The sequence below is a fragment of the Muntiacus reevesi genome, chromosome 21 (genome assembly GCF_963930625.1).
Source record: "Muntiacus reevesi chromosome 21, mMunRee1.1, whole genome shotgun sequence".
NCBI lineage: Eukaryota > Metazoa > Chordata > Mammalia > Artiodactyla > Cervidae > Muntiacus > Muntiacus reevesi.
This window is the reverse complement of record NC_089269.1, coordinates 44,042,094-44,057,314: the sequence shown is the minus strand read 5'-3', so window position 1 is coordinate 44,057,314 and position 15,221 is coordinate 44,042,094. Positions and strand designations below refer to the sequence as shown.

At 38.4% G+C, this 15,221-nt stretch overlaps 1 pseudogene; it reads right to left on the bottom strand.

Annotated features, from left to right (window-relative positions):
• Window positions 1-8,281: 8,281 nt before the first annotated feature.
• On the bottom strand, window positions 8,282-8,451 carry LOC136152551 (U2 spliceosomal RNA; annotated as a pseudogene).
• Window positions 8,452-15,221: the final 6,770 nt, after the last annotated feature.

Genomic DNA, 15,221 nt, shown 5'->3' with positions numbered 1-15,221 from the left:
ATCAAGAGGCTTTTAAGTTCCTCTTCACTTTCTGCCATAAGGGTGGTGTCATCTGCATATCTGAGGTTATTGATATTTCTCCCGCCAATCTTGATTCCAGCTTGTGCTTCTTCCAGCCCAGCGTTTCTCATGATGTACTCTGCATATAAGTTAAATAAGCAGGGTGACAATATACTGCCTTGACATACTCCTTTCTCTTTTTGGGACCAGTCTGTTGTTTCATGTCCAGTTCTAACTGTTGCTTCCTGATCTGCATACAGGTTTCTCAAGAGGCAGGTCAGGTGGTCTGGTATTCCCATCTCTTTCAGAATTTTCCACAGTTTATTGTGATCCACACAGTTGAAGGCTTTGGCATAGTCAATAAAGCAGAAATAGATGTTTTTCTGGAACTCTCTTGCTTTTTCGATGATCCAGCGGATGTTGGCAATTTGATCTCTGGTTCCGCTGCCTTTTCTAAAACCAGCTTGAACATCTGGAAGTTCTTGGTTCACGTATTGCTGAAGCCTGGTTTGGAGAATTTTGAGCATTACTTTACTAGCGTGTGAGATGAGTGCAATTGTCTCTTACTTCATTGTAATTCCAATTGCTAAAACCAAAGTCCAGGTCCTTTCAGTTTTTTTTTTCCCCAGAAACCATCACCTCTGTCTTCCTTATATTCAATATCTGTTTCCCTGAAATTTGTTATATTGTTAAATTTCTGTGTCTAAAATGATATCATTTTAAAAAGATATTCACAGTAAGAGTGACACGCATAGTGGGCTCTTACCTGTTCAGTAAATATCTTTGGTTATGAGCCTCAGATATTTTTTGCCTTTTTTTTTTTTTTTATTGTGGTAAAAGTCACATAGTATAAAACATACTACTTTAACCATATTTAACTGCACATTTCAGTGGCAGTAAGTACATTCACATTGTTATGCAACTCTCACCATCATCCAACTCCCAAATTTTTCACCTTCCTAAGCTGCAATTCTATCCCCATTAAACACTAGCTCCCCAGTTCTCTCCCCATCTTATTCCCTGGGCCCCTGACATCTACTTGTGTATTTTAGCTCTATGAATTTGACTTTTCAAGGTACCTGGTATAAGTGTAATCAAACAGTATTTGTCTGTCTGTTTGCACGGACAGAACCTTGTGTGAACCAGGACCCAGGAGAAAGGAGCAGTGACCCCACAAGAGACTGACCCAGACCTGCCCGTAAGTGTCCAGGAGTCTCCGGCAGAGGTGTGGGTCGATGGTGGCCTGCTGCTGTAGGATTGGGGGGGCTGAGTGCAGAAGTGCATGCATGGGACCTTTTGACAGAGGTCACCATCATCTTCATTACCTCCACCATAGTTTGGCCCCAGGTAAATAACAGAGATGGAACACAGCTCTACCCATCAACAGAAAATTGAATTAAAGATTTATTGGGCATGCTCCCCATCAGAAGAAGACCCAGTTTCCCCCTCAGTCAGTCTCTCCCATCAGGAAGCCTTCATAAACCTCTTATCCTTCTCCATCAGAGGGCAGACAGAATGAAAACCACAGTCACAGAAAGCTGACCGAACTGATCACAAGGACCACAGCCTTGTCTAACTCAATTAAATTATGAGCCATACCCTAAAGGGTCACCAAAGATGGATGGGTCATAGTGGAGAGTTCTGAAAAAACGTGGTCCATTGGAGAAAGGAATGGCAAGCCACTTCAGTATTCTTGCCTTGAGAAATCCATGAACATCATGAAATGGCAAAAAATGATAGGACACTGAAAGATGAACTGTAGGTGCTCAAGATGTCTGTAGCTGCCCAATGTGCTCCTGGAGATCAGTGGAGAAGTAACTCCAGAAAGTATGAAGAGACAGAGTCAAAGCAGAAAGAACACACAGTTGTGGATGTTACTGGTGATGGAGGTAAAGTCTGATGCTGTAAAGAGCAATATTACACAGGAACCTGAAATGTTAGGTCCATGAATCAAATCAATTGGAAGTGGTCAAACAGGAGCTGGCAAGAGCGACCATCAACATTTTAGGAATCAGTGAACTAGCATGAACTGGAATGGGTGAATTTAACTCAGGCGACCATTATATCTACTACTGCGGGCAAGAATCCCTTAGAAGAAATGGAGTAGCCCTCATAGTCAACAAAATGCCGTACTTCGATGCAGTGTCAAAAATTACAGAATGTTATCTCTTCCTTTCCAAGGCAAACCATTCAATATCACAGTAATCCAAGCCTATGCCCCTAGAGTAATGCTGAAGAAGCTGACGTTTAACAGTTCTAGGAAGACCTACACACCTTCAAGAACTAACACCCAAAAAATATATCCTTTTCATTATAGGGGACTGGAATGCAAAAGTAGGAAGCCAATAAATACCTGACGTAACAGACAAATTTGGCCTTGGAGTACAGAATGAAGGAAGGCAAAGGCTAATAGAGTTTTGTCAAGAGAATGTACTGGTCATAGCAAACACCCTCTTCCAACAACACAAGAGAAGACACTACACATGAGCATCAGCAAAATTTGATTTTGGTAAATACTGAAATCAGATTGATTATATCCTTTGCAGCCAAAGATGGAGAAGCTCTATACAGTCAGCAAAAAAAAAAAAAAAAAAAAAAAAAAACCAACAACAACAACAAAAAAAAAAAACAGGAGCTTACTATGACCCAGATCATGAACTCCTTATTGCCAAATTGAGACTTAAATTGCAGAGACTAGGGAAAACCACTAAACCACTTAGGCAAGACCTAATTCAAAACCCTAACAATTATACAGTGAAAGTGAGAAATAGATTTAAGGGATTAGATCTGATAGACAGAGTGCCTGAAGAACTATGGAAGGAGGTTCATGACATGGTACAGGTGACAGGGATCAAGACTGTCCCCAAGAAAAAGAAGTGAAAAAAGGCAAAATGGTTGTCTGAGGAGACGCTACAAATAGCTGTCAAAAGAAGAGAAGTGAAAAGCAAAGGAGAAAAGGAAAGATATATTTGAATACAGAGTTCCACAGAATAGCAAGGAGAGACAAGAAAGCCTTCCTTAGAGATCAATGCAAGAAATAGAGGAAAACAATAGAATGGGAAAGACTGGAGATCTCTTCAATAAAATTAGAGATACCAAGGGAACATTTCATGCAAAGATGGGCACAATAAAGGACAGAAATGGTATGGACCTAACAAAAGCAGAAGATATTAAGAAGAGGTGGCAGAAATACAAAGAAAAACTGAACACAAAAATCTTCATGATCCAGATAATCACAACGGCATGATCAGTCACCTAGAGCCAGACATCCTGGAATTCGAAGTCAAGTGGGCCTTAGGAAACATCACTACAAACAAAGCTAGTGGAGGTGATGGAATTCCATTTGAGCTATTTCAAATCCTAAAAGATGATGCTATGAAAGGGCTGCACTCAATATGCCAACAAATTTGGAAAAACTCAGCAGTGTCCACAGGACTGGAAAAGGTCAGATTTCATTTCAATCCCAACAATGCCAAAGAATGCTCAAACTACCACACAATTGCACTCATCTCACACGCTAGTAGAGTAATGCTCAAAATTCTCCAAGCCAGGCTTCAAGAGATGTGAACCATGAACTTCTAGATGTTCAAGCTGGATTTAGAAAAGACAGAGGAACCAGAGATCAAATTGCCAACATCCATTGGATCATCAAAAGAAGCAAAAATTTCCCCCCAAAAAAATCTCTTTCTGCTTTACTGACTATGCCAAAGCCTATGACTGTGTGGATCACAACAAACTGCAGAAAATTCTTCAAGAAATGGGAAGAGCAGACCACCCGATTTGCCTTCTGAGAAATCTGTATGCAGGTCAAAAAGCAGCAGTTAGAACTGGACATGGAACAACAGACTTGTTCCAAATAGGGAAAGGAGTATCTCAAGTCTATATATTGTTACTGTGCTTGTTTAACTTATATACAGAGTACATCATGAGAAATGCTGGGCTCGATGAAAGCACAAGCTGGGATCAAGATTGCCAGAAGGAATATCAATAATCTCAGATATGCAGATGACACCATCCATATGGCAGTAAGTGAAGAAGAACTAAAGACCTTCTTAATGAAAGCAAAAGAGAAGAGTGAAAAAGTTGGCTTAAAGCTCAACATTCAGAAAACTAAGATCATGGCATCTTGTCCCATCACTTCATGGCAAATAGATGGGGAAACAGTGGAAATAGTAACAGACTTTATATTCTTGGGCTTCAAAAGTCACTGTAGATGGTGACTGTAGCCATGAAATTAAAAGATGTTTGCTCCTTGGTAGAAAAGGTATGACCAACCTGGATATCATATTAAAATGTAGAGGCATTACTTGACAACAAAAGTCCATCTAGTCAAAGTTTTGGTTTTTCCAGTAGTCTTGTTTGGATGTGAGAGTTGGACTATAAAAAATGCTGAGAGCCAAAGAATTGATGCTTTTGAACTGTGGTGTTGGAGAAGACACTTGAGAGTCCCTTGGACTGCAAGGAGATCCAGCCATCCATCCTAAAGGAAATCAGTTCTGAATAGTCATTGGAAGGACTGATGCTGAAGCTGAAACTCCAATATTTTGGCCACCTGATGGGAAGAATTTACTCATTTGAAAATACCCTGATGCTGGGAAAGATTGAAGGTAGGAGAAGAAGGGGGCGACAGAGGATGAGATGGCTGGATGGCATCACAGACTTAATGGACATGAGTTTGAGTAAACTCCAGGAGTTGGTGATGGACAGGGAGGCCTGGTGTGCTGCAGTCCATGGGGTCGAAAAGAGTTGGACTCGACTGAGCTAGTGAAATGTATTGAACTGAACTGAACTGAACTGAATGTGTTTAGAATATATTTTTAAGGTCAGCTTAGTAAATGTCATACAAACAGGTTATACCCTACTTTTTTTTTTTTTTTTTTTTTTGTGGACATATACCTGGAGAAAAAATACAATATTCTTAAATGTTTTTGAAGTGTCTGAAAAACCTTCCAAACATATATCTAAGCCTTAGAATTATGTTCTTGAAAATCCTCTATCGGGCACATCTTGTTTAATCCTTTTATCTTCTCTACTTCTGAGATCTGGTTTCATTTTTCCTTGCTTCAACTTAGTCTCTTAAGTTCTAGAATCAGGATTAGTAGAACTGCCTCATGAGGATGCCTTGTTTTCCTATAATATCCCACCTCATCTCTTCCTGATGCTACTGCAGTAATGAGTGCCCCAAAATACATCCTCTTGATTCTCTTAGAGCACTTCCTATTCTGTGCCTGGTTTCATAACCATGGGATTATCTGTCTTTTGCTTCCTACTAGATAATAAGTGACTCAAAGGCTATGTGTGCATCATTCCTGTATCTCCACAGAAGACGAGCATGTACCATACAAATGACAGAAAATGAATAATCGTTATCATACATGTAAAGTATGTAAACATTTTAAAGTGGTGTTCAGCTAAAAGTATACAATTTCATCATTAGCAAACATATGATGGATCAATCTACTGTTCATACTTAACACAACCTCTTTAAAAATGTTGAATGCCAGGCACTGTGTATTAAGAGAATAATTATATATATATGCATGTGTGTGTGTATAATTCATAACCTATATGGGAAAAAATCTGAAAAAGAATATATATATATATATATATATATATATATATATATATAGTTTTTATACAGTTATATGGGCTTCCCTGGTAGTTCAGCTGGTAAAAAATCCACCTGCAATGCAAGAGACCCCGGTTTGACTCCTGGGTCAAGAAGAGCCCCTGGTGAAGGGATAGGCTACCCTCTCCAGTTTTCTTGCCTGGAGAATTCCATGAGAAGAGAAGTCTAACAGGCTGCAGTCCATGGGGTCACAGAGTGTTGGACACGTCTGAGTGATTAAGCACAGCACATACAGTTCTATGTATAGAATTCAGTCATATGTGTATACACACACATGTATATAAAATATATCTGAATCCGCTTGCTGTATGCCTGAAACTAACACAAAATTTTAAATCAACTACACTTCAATTAAAAAATCAAAGAACATAATTATAACATAACTTTTCTACTGTTGAGGAACTCAATATATAGTGAAGGGTAAAGTCTATAACGTGATAAAGTCAGAATACATAAAACAAAAAATAAATACAAAGAAAGGTCAGGGGAAGGAAAGACAGCAGATGGAGACATGGAACAGATGTAATGTTGCTCTAAGTATGATAGGTCTTAAAAAATGAGGTCCTCTTCAAGACTATTATATATTAGCTAAGTAGAAGATATGAACTATTTTTAAACTCCCAAATGTCTACTTGGCCAATTGGTGACATTCAAATTAGTTCTGTGAGATAGTTAACTATATAGTATTAATGTTAATTTTCTGTTTATGATGATTATACTGTGCTAAAATTAGAGAGGATATTAACATTTAATGAAACTTGTGTGATGTTCTGCATAATTTCTCAAAGTAAAAAAAATCTAAAATTATTATATAAGAAAAAATTTAACATTTAGCATATTTAAAAATTAAAAATAATCTCAAATATCAAGTTCTTGCATTCTTTTTTAAATTAATTATTTTATTTTAATTGAAGGATAATTACTTTACAATATTGTGGGGATTTTTGCCATATATCAACATGAAACATGCTTATTTTTCTGCTGTGCTTATATGCTTGCCTCCCCAAGTATTTTTCAGATAAAATACTAACCTTTCTCCTTTCAGTTACATTTCCTTCTTTTGAACATACAGGAAGCTAAACACTTTCATATTCCACTTGTAAGTTCCATCTTCAGCTTCTGAAATTGAAAGAATCCATAATTATAAGCCTTCTTTGTGGTTACAATGACAAGGATGGACATTTTTTCAAGTAAACAAGATCATCTGCTTGGATAAACGTCAAACCTAGAATTCAATCTCTAAATTATAGGCTGCCTACGAATCCCTTTATGTTTATTCTTCTCCCCTGCCAACACCTTTCATGTATAGCATTTTTTTTCCCCCTCTGAACATGAGGTAAAAAGAATGAGTGTATGAGCCAAATGAATGGGATGGAAGCTCTAGAGATTTCATGTTTTGTGGACTAGGATCACCAAGATATTCTAGATGCTCATATGAGATCTAGTCACCTCCTAGAAAGAGTAAGTAGACAATAGAGGGAAGTTTTGATGGATGAATCTAAGAAGCCGGTTGGCCAGAATTCATATCCCAACTCTGCCTTTAGTCAACTTAAGCTCTCTCTGCAAAATACAACTCCTCTGTGTCACCATATGTTTTGCCTAATAGATTTTTGATATTAAATAGATAAGCAACACTTGCACTTTGACTTACAAAAATCATTTAATACATTCAAACTACTTTTATTATATTCATATTTCAAGTTCCTATTCACTAGACTCATTGTCAAGATTTTTCTTATTCAATATATAGATATAGCTATAATTAGTTCTGAACTTTTCTTAGTTCTTGCCTCCTAAGAATTAATTGACATATTTCAAGCAAAGACTAAAGAAAGATTCCCTGTCTCTTGGTAAAATTAGATTTTTCTTACCTTCCACCAACAATCTTACAGCCTGTTCCCTTTCATTCAACAAATGAAATGCTAATGTTTACTTAAATCTGTTAAATTATATTACTTATACATTTACACTTATTTATTTATTTATCCTTGTTTATCCCTCTTGCTGAAATGAGTGAATTGTCTGAATGGCTGAAGCTGGCATTCTCTGCATGCTTCATGCAGATCATAATAAATTTTGAATAAGTTAGAAGCAAAAGGTAAGTTATAGTTTTGCATAGCAAAAAAACAAGTATGGTTGTGCAAGTTAGGAACTCTGTGGCAGAGCCATATAATTCAGGTTCAGATTTTTCTGGGATGGCTCAGAAAATCTATATTTTAAAGTACTCAATTTGTACTGTCATATAAATTTAGAGCTACATAAAAAATGACATTTCATTTAGGACTGTCTAATCTGCAAGTATATAAAAAGATATTCAACAGTTTTCATTCTTATTACTGAAATTCACTAAAAAAAAAAAAAAAAAACTTTTTCCAACAAAAATATTTTCCTCAAAAAAGTTTTACAAAAATTCTGTAGGGTGGCATCATTTTCATGTAACATGCCAACACACATGTTTTGCAAGCTCATACATTTATGGTGTTGTAAGAATGTTAAACCACAATCCATAATGTGAAAAGGCTAATGGAAAATCTCTCTTGTATTTCTGAAACCAGCCAGCTGCTTAGGCTTACATATTTTAATTCATAAATTATGACCTCACATCTTATAATTCTGTATATTGGACATACTTTCGGTGGGAAAAATGTGGACATCTTCCCTCATAGACCTTATTAAATTAAAAACAAGGCATAAAATGCTGATTTTCTGTTAGAAATCTAGTAATCACTCCATACTTGAACTTTATTTCAATAATAATGATATGCTTACTACTCTTAGAATGGATACTACACTTGATCTTAGCCAAAAGGCTGAGAAGCAATAGTGATAAATATCTAGCAACTCTTTTCCAAATATGATATTAAATAAAAGAAAGATTGTCATATACACAGAAAAACTGAACCTGAAAGATGATATACCAAAATGGCATTGGTACTTAAAAGAATAAGATCATGGGATTTTACCTTATAGCATATACAGTTCAGTACTTTTAAGTTGTTTTATATTTTTTAACTTGAACATATGTAACTTTAGAAATTGATGTAGCAGGGGATGCAATACCACTGCTTTTTAAATGTATTTTATTCTCTCATTTAATCTCTGGCTTTGTGTGCCTAGGGATATAAGCTTAACATTTGAGAGTACTTAGCGTCCATTTAAACCATGGGAAAAAAATCAGTTTATTAACAAAGAACTTTCAGTCAAGCTAGACATGATCAAAAAACAAAATCTCTGCTAAAAACTGATGAAAATGTGTTTAAGTTTAAAGAGCTAATGACATATACACCATTTAACAGTTATTTAAAACAATTGTAATTTATTTCCGACCAAAATCTCCTAGGTCTTAATTCAATATCTTTACTATTATCTTAGTTAAACAATGCTCTAATACTGTGGAACCAAATACCTAATATTGGTGTCTTTTTTGCTCTCTCTCTCTCACCATTTATTCTCAATTTTTATTTTATATTGGCATATAGTTAACAATATTGTGTTAGCTTCAGGCATACACCAAAATGATTTGGTTATGCATATATGTGTATCTATTCTTTTTCAAACACTGCTGTATTTAAAATGGATAGCCAGAAAGGTCCTACTATGTAGCACAGGGAACTTTGCTCAATTTTATGTAAAAAAGTAAATGAGAAAAAAAAATCTGATATTAATGTCTTGCTCCCATGTTAGCAGATAAGCTTGAGAGGCTCTCCTGCTCTTTGCTTTCTCTATTCTGAGCCCAGAAGTCCACTTGAAAGTCAAAGTGAAAGTTGCTCAGTCATGTCCTGACTCTTTGTGACCCCACTATACAGTCCATGGAACTCTCCAGGCCAGAATACTGGAGTGGGTAGCCGTTCCCTTCTCCAGGGGAACTTCCCAACCCAGGGATTAAACTCTCACATTGTGGGCAGATTCTTTACCAGCTGAGCCACAGGGGAAGCCCAAGGATACTGGAGTGGGTAGCCTATCTCTTCTCCAGTGGATCTTCCTGACCCAGGAATTGAACCGGGGTCTCGTGCAATGCCGGTGAATTCTTTACCAACAGAGCAACGAGGGAAGCCCAAAATGAACCCAGTAGGAGTGGTTGGAATCTTCCAAAAACGTGGGGAAGCCAGATGCTCATTGAGACCTCAGTTAGAATACACTGGTACCAGCTACAGTAGAGAAGTGCATCCCTCCTATGGAGGTGAGGTTGTAGCACAAGGAGAAATTTTGTTAAGTAATAATGAATGTGGTCTACCCGTTGGCTCAGTGGTAAAGAATTCACCTGCCAATGCAGAAGACTCAGGCTCTATCCCTAGGTCAAGAAGATCCTCTGGAGAAGGAAATGGCAACCCATTCCAGTATTCTTGCCTGAGAAATCCTATGGACAGAGGAGCCTGCCAGTCTACAGTCCATGGGGTCGCAAAAGAGTCAGACACGACTCAGATGACTAAACAATAGCACCAACAATAATGAATGTACTGCAGCTGTGTCTACCATGATGCTAGGGATAAGAGATGTAAACAACACAGTGTTGGGTGATAAATGCAGATGATTAATGCTATGTAGAAAATATGGGATCAGAAAGTCAGATATTATTTACATTCTTTTGGGAAAGTCTGGAAAATCTGTATGGAGTCAATAATACTAGAACTATGGAGAAAAAGTGTGCATTCACAAAGAGAATAGATAGGTGAGACCATACAGAGAGCATAGCTTATACAAAAAAAGTGGAAATACAGAGTCACAGAAAGTGTGAATTGATTAAGAAAACGTACAGTATAAAAGTTGAGACTGGATTATCTGGAGAGAAGTAGTAGGACTGAGACTGAAATGAAGGCTTAGAGAGAATTGCAAAAGATTTGACTATAATGTTACAATTTGTAAAATCTACCTTATGGATTATAAAATATATGTTGAGTTACTTTATACTGCAGACCAGTCTATTACACAACACAGTGGCTTAAAGCAGCATCATTTATACAGTTAATAATTATATGTGTCAGCAATAGGGGCTGGGTTCAAGGAGGGGGCTCGTCTGATCTCTACCGGCCCATCCCATCAGTATGTCTGGGCAAACAGAAGACGAGCTTGATTAGGAGTCACATGAAACCTGATCCTTCATTGGATTAGCCCAGGCTTGTTTACTTGGGGAAGATGGATAAATCCCAGGAGAAAGGGTGGGATTGTTGAAGGTGTCTCACAACCTAGATTTGGAAACTTCATATTAGTATCTTTCTATTTCATTGCATTGGCCAAAGCAACTCATAAGATCAACCGAGGGACAATAGATTCCAATTCTTGAGAGTAAAAGTTTAAGTCATATTGCATGTGGAATGGAAACTGAAAAAGCAAAAGATTGTGTCCATGTTTGCAGCTTACCAAAAGGAACTTTTGAATGATTTTATTGGCACAGTGGGTGTAAACTCTGTGCTGGATTCATTTTGAATTTCATCACCTGACTTCAGGGTAATCAAATCTTGAAAGAAGAAAAAAAATAAAGTGTTATAGGAACTAAAAATATTAGAGTATTTCTAAGAGTAAGTATGAGAGGTTTTTCTTTTTTCTTTTTTTTTTTTTTTCAATTTCCTCCTAAGGGACTCTGAAACCCTTGGACTCTTACCAAGGCAGTCCAATGTTCTTGCCTTTCCCATTGGCCAAACAGAAAACACTCCCAGGTTAAAAAACAAACAAAAAAATTTCCTCACATTGTTTCTCATGCCAGTAATATCACAAAACAAAAATTAATTTCAATTAAAAAGTATTTTCTTAAAAAAAATCCTTGTGCACGTTGAGAAAGGCATCCAGTATTTATATATGAGCCACATTTAGCAAAATGAGGATAGAACTGTAATTCAGGGCCTCTGTATTCGACTATAACTGGTAGGAGAATGAACCTGATTGTGAGATACTAATAGGAGTGTGAATCCTATTTTGAGCCTCTTCAATGCTTACTGTTGCTATTTTCCAGAAATGGTGGGGGGGGGGGGGGAGTAAGGACAAGGAGGATTACCAACAGAGGGGCAGGATGTGAAGTGAAAGTCGCTCAGTCATGTCTGGCTCTTTGGGACCCCATGAACTCTACAGTCCATGGAATTCTCCAGGCCAGAACACTGGAGTGGATAGCTATTCCCTTCCCCAGGGGATCCTCCCGACCCAGGGATCGAGCCCAGGTCTCCCACATTGCAGTTAGTTTCTGTACCAGCTGAACCACAAGGGCAGCTACAGCACTTCTAATACTATTTCTCCTCAGACAGAAGTGCCAAGAGGCTTCTGATCAGAGTGTAAAGGGGTCTGGAAAGGAGCAAAAGGGGCATAAAGACTTTAGCCCTTGATGCGGTTAGTTTTTCCTCTGACATCCTTCTTATTTATTTGTTTAGGTTGTGTGGCATGTAGGATCTTATTTCCTGGATCAGGGGTTGAATCCATGCCCCCTGAATTGAAAATACAGATTCTTAACTGCTCAACCACCAGGAAAGAACCTGAGTTCCTTTAATGATAATTTGCAATGGCTGTTATCTCCTTTCATGAAACTTATAGGAGGGGACATATGCTATTTCCAGATATAGACCGGTTTAAATTTTCTCTTAAGTGTACCTCTTTCTATATTTTTAATTAAAACAACCATGTGTTGGACAAGAAAGTATTTTGGTAGCAGCCTTTCTCCTCTCAACACACACTGTGTTTTGAAAACTGAATGTTGGTTAAGTGGAGCTGAGCCACATTCCTTCTCATGCATCTACTGACACACACGAATACATAAAAAGTTGAAGGAGGCTCCTGCCAGAAAAGAGAATGATATAACAAATATATGCATCGAGTTGGCCCAAAACATAACATTTTATGGAAAACCTGAACAAACTTTTTGGCTAACCCAATATCTACACTGTGGCTCAGCAGTAAAGAATCTGCTGGCCGATGCAAAAGATGCAGGTCCAATCCCTGGTTCAGGAAGATCTCCCGGAGAAGGGAATGGCAACCCACTCCAGTATTCTTGCCTGGGAAATCCAATGGATAAAGGAGCCTGCAGGTTACAGTCCATGGAATTTCAAAGAGTCGGACACAGCTTAGTGACTAAACAACAACTTTATATATACATAATGTGTGTGTGTGCATGTATGTAAATTCTAATGTATTGAAACAAATTTTGAGAAAAGAAAGGCTTTTATTGAAACCATGATATAGGAAAGGACTACAGTGAGTCATCTTCTAGAACAAGCCTTTTGAAGGGACTCTGGTTCTGGGCACAGAGTGGAACCCGTACTATAATTCATTTGGGGGAAAATGTTGCATATTTTAGAACAAGTGTGTTTTATCCATGGGCCCTTTGAAGAAAGACATTAATGATTTGAGAAAAAAAAATTTAAAACCTAAATACAACCAGAGGGATTATCATTAATGAATCAGGTATTTTAATACAGGTTTGGAACATGGACAGTAGTTGATGGACAAGCCAAAGCAGAGGGAAAAAAACAGCTTGGCCCAGGAGTGGGAAAACAGTGCATGGATGCTAGTCTTCTTTCTTCCAAGTGGATTTCCAGAGACTTTCATCTCTGAGCTGATATTTATTGTGGGGCTTCCCTGGTGGTTCACTGGTGAAGATTCCACCTGCCAATGCAAGAGACATGGGTTCAATCTCTGGATTGGGAAGATTCCCTGGAGAAGGAAATAACAACCCACTCCAGTATTCTTGTCTGGGAAAGCCCATGGAGCCTGACAGGCTACAGTCCATGGGATGGCAGAAGAGTCAGACATGACGTAGTGACTAAACAACAATAGCATAATTTATCATACATTCAGAGACATTTTTGAGAGTACATCAAAAGTACATTGAGGCTTTCCTGAGCAAAAAAGGACATGCAGTCACACTATGCAAAGAGAGCTTTCTAACAGGGTACAGAAGTGTACTATGGGTGGTGATCACCACTCGACAGTTGTAGGAAAAGTCTGAGAAGAGCTGGAATCTGGACTCCTCTCCTGTCCCTGAAAGGAGAGCTTATTGAAAACTTTATTCCAGCCAAAGGCCTGATATCTGTTGTTGTCTAAACATGTGAAATATTTGCCTAAGACACTATCTTCCCTGTTCTCTAATAAGTGAGAGTAAGCATTAATTAAGGAAAGATGGATCACCAACCAGGACAAATAGTTTGGGTACATTTTGTTCAATATTTGGTAGAAGAACATGTGGGAAAGTCAGAATTTCTGCTTAAGGAATAGAAGGAGGGTTAAATTTGCTGTATTTTGGTGAAAATGTCACTTCATTTTTACTTATAAACTAACAAGGATAGAACATCCTCATTATAATTCATTATGAGTTTTTGTATGTGGGTTTCTAGGGACAGGTTAGGTGGTGGGTGTAACAAGCCCAACACGTCAAGATTCTTTGGCATGCACGGAAAGAAAGAGGTACATTAAATGTAAGGTATATTTCTACAAAGAGTGCCATCAACCTGATGGTTATGTTATGTATAACATAAGGACTTCCTGAACATGATCACACTTAGTTGTCTTACAAATATCCAAAAGAGATCAACAGGAGCAGTGAAAGAACTATTTTTGGCCTCTGCCAGAGGAAGGGGCATAATAGAGACAGTGAAAGGAATTTTAGCGAGATGTTCACCATCCCAGGAGTTGCATTCTATACAATAGGTTTGCCTAAGATGAGCCTTGTCTTCTCGATGTCCCTGAGATCCCATGGGTGGAAAAAGTACAGATCAGATTTTTATGAACTTCAGATAGTAAATGAAGCTTCCTTGGTGGCTCAGTGGTAAAGAACTCACATGCAATGCAGGAGAAGCCAGAGACACAGGTTCAATCCTTGGGTCGGGAAGATCTCCTGGAGGAGGGCATGGCAACCCATTCCAGTATTCTTGCCTGAAGAATTCCATGGACAGAGGAGCCTGGCAGGATACAGTCCATTGGGCTGCAAAGAGTGGGACATGACTGAAGTGACTGAGCATGCATGCCCTGATTGTAAATAGGCCTTGAAATGAAGTGAAGCCACTCAGTCATGTCCAACTCTTTGCGACCCCATGGACTGTAGCCCAACAGGCTCCCTTGTCCATGGGATTTTCCAAGCAAGAATACTGGAGTGGGTTGCCATTTCCTTCTCCAGAGGATCTTCCCGACCCAGGGCTCGAACCTGGGTCTCCTGCATTGTAGACAGACGTTTTACCATCTAAGCCACCAGGGAAGTCATAAAATAGGCCTTATTGCTCCATTAGCAAAGATGGAGGAAAAGAAGAACCTCCGCAACCTGCCTGCTTTCCCGCTGTTAGAATGTGTGAGAAGCTGAATGGGATGAGAAAATGAATGCAGATGAGCAAATTCCTGTCTTGCAGTTGTAGCTAAGTCCTAAAGCAAAGGGAGGCTTCCTCTGCTTGACCTGGTCCCTCCTCTATCCCCAGATGGTGGATCCCTGTTTTCAGGGTTGCCTTTTCTCCTCCCTTCCTCTTCTTTTCCTTCACTTGGTAAAGGCCTAGAGGTATAGTGGCTGTACACAATAAAGCATGCACTTTCCTCTTGGACACTAACGAGCAGACTAATGGGAAAATACATTTCAATCATCACAACACATCATTAAGCAGTTGCTGATTTCATCCATCTGCACTACTCT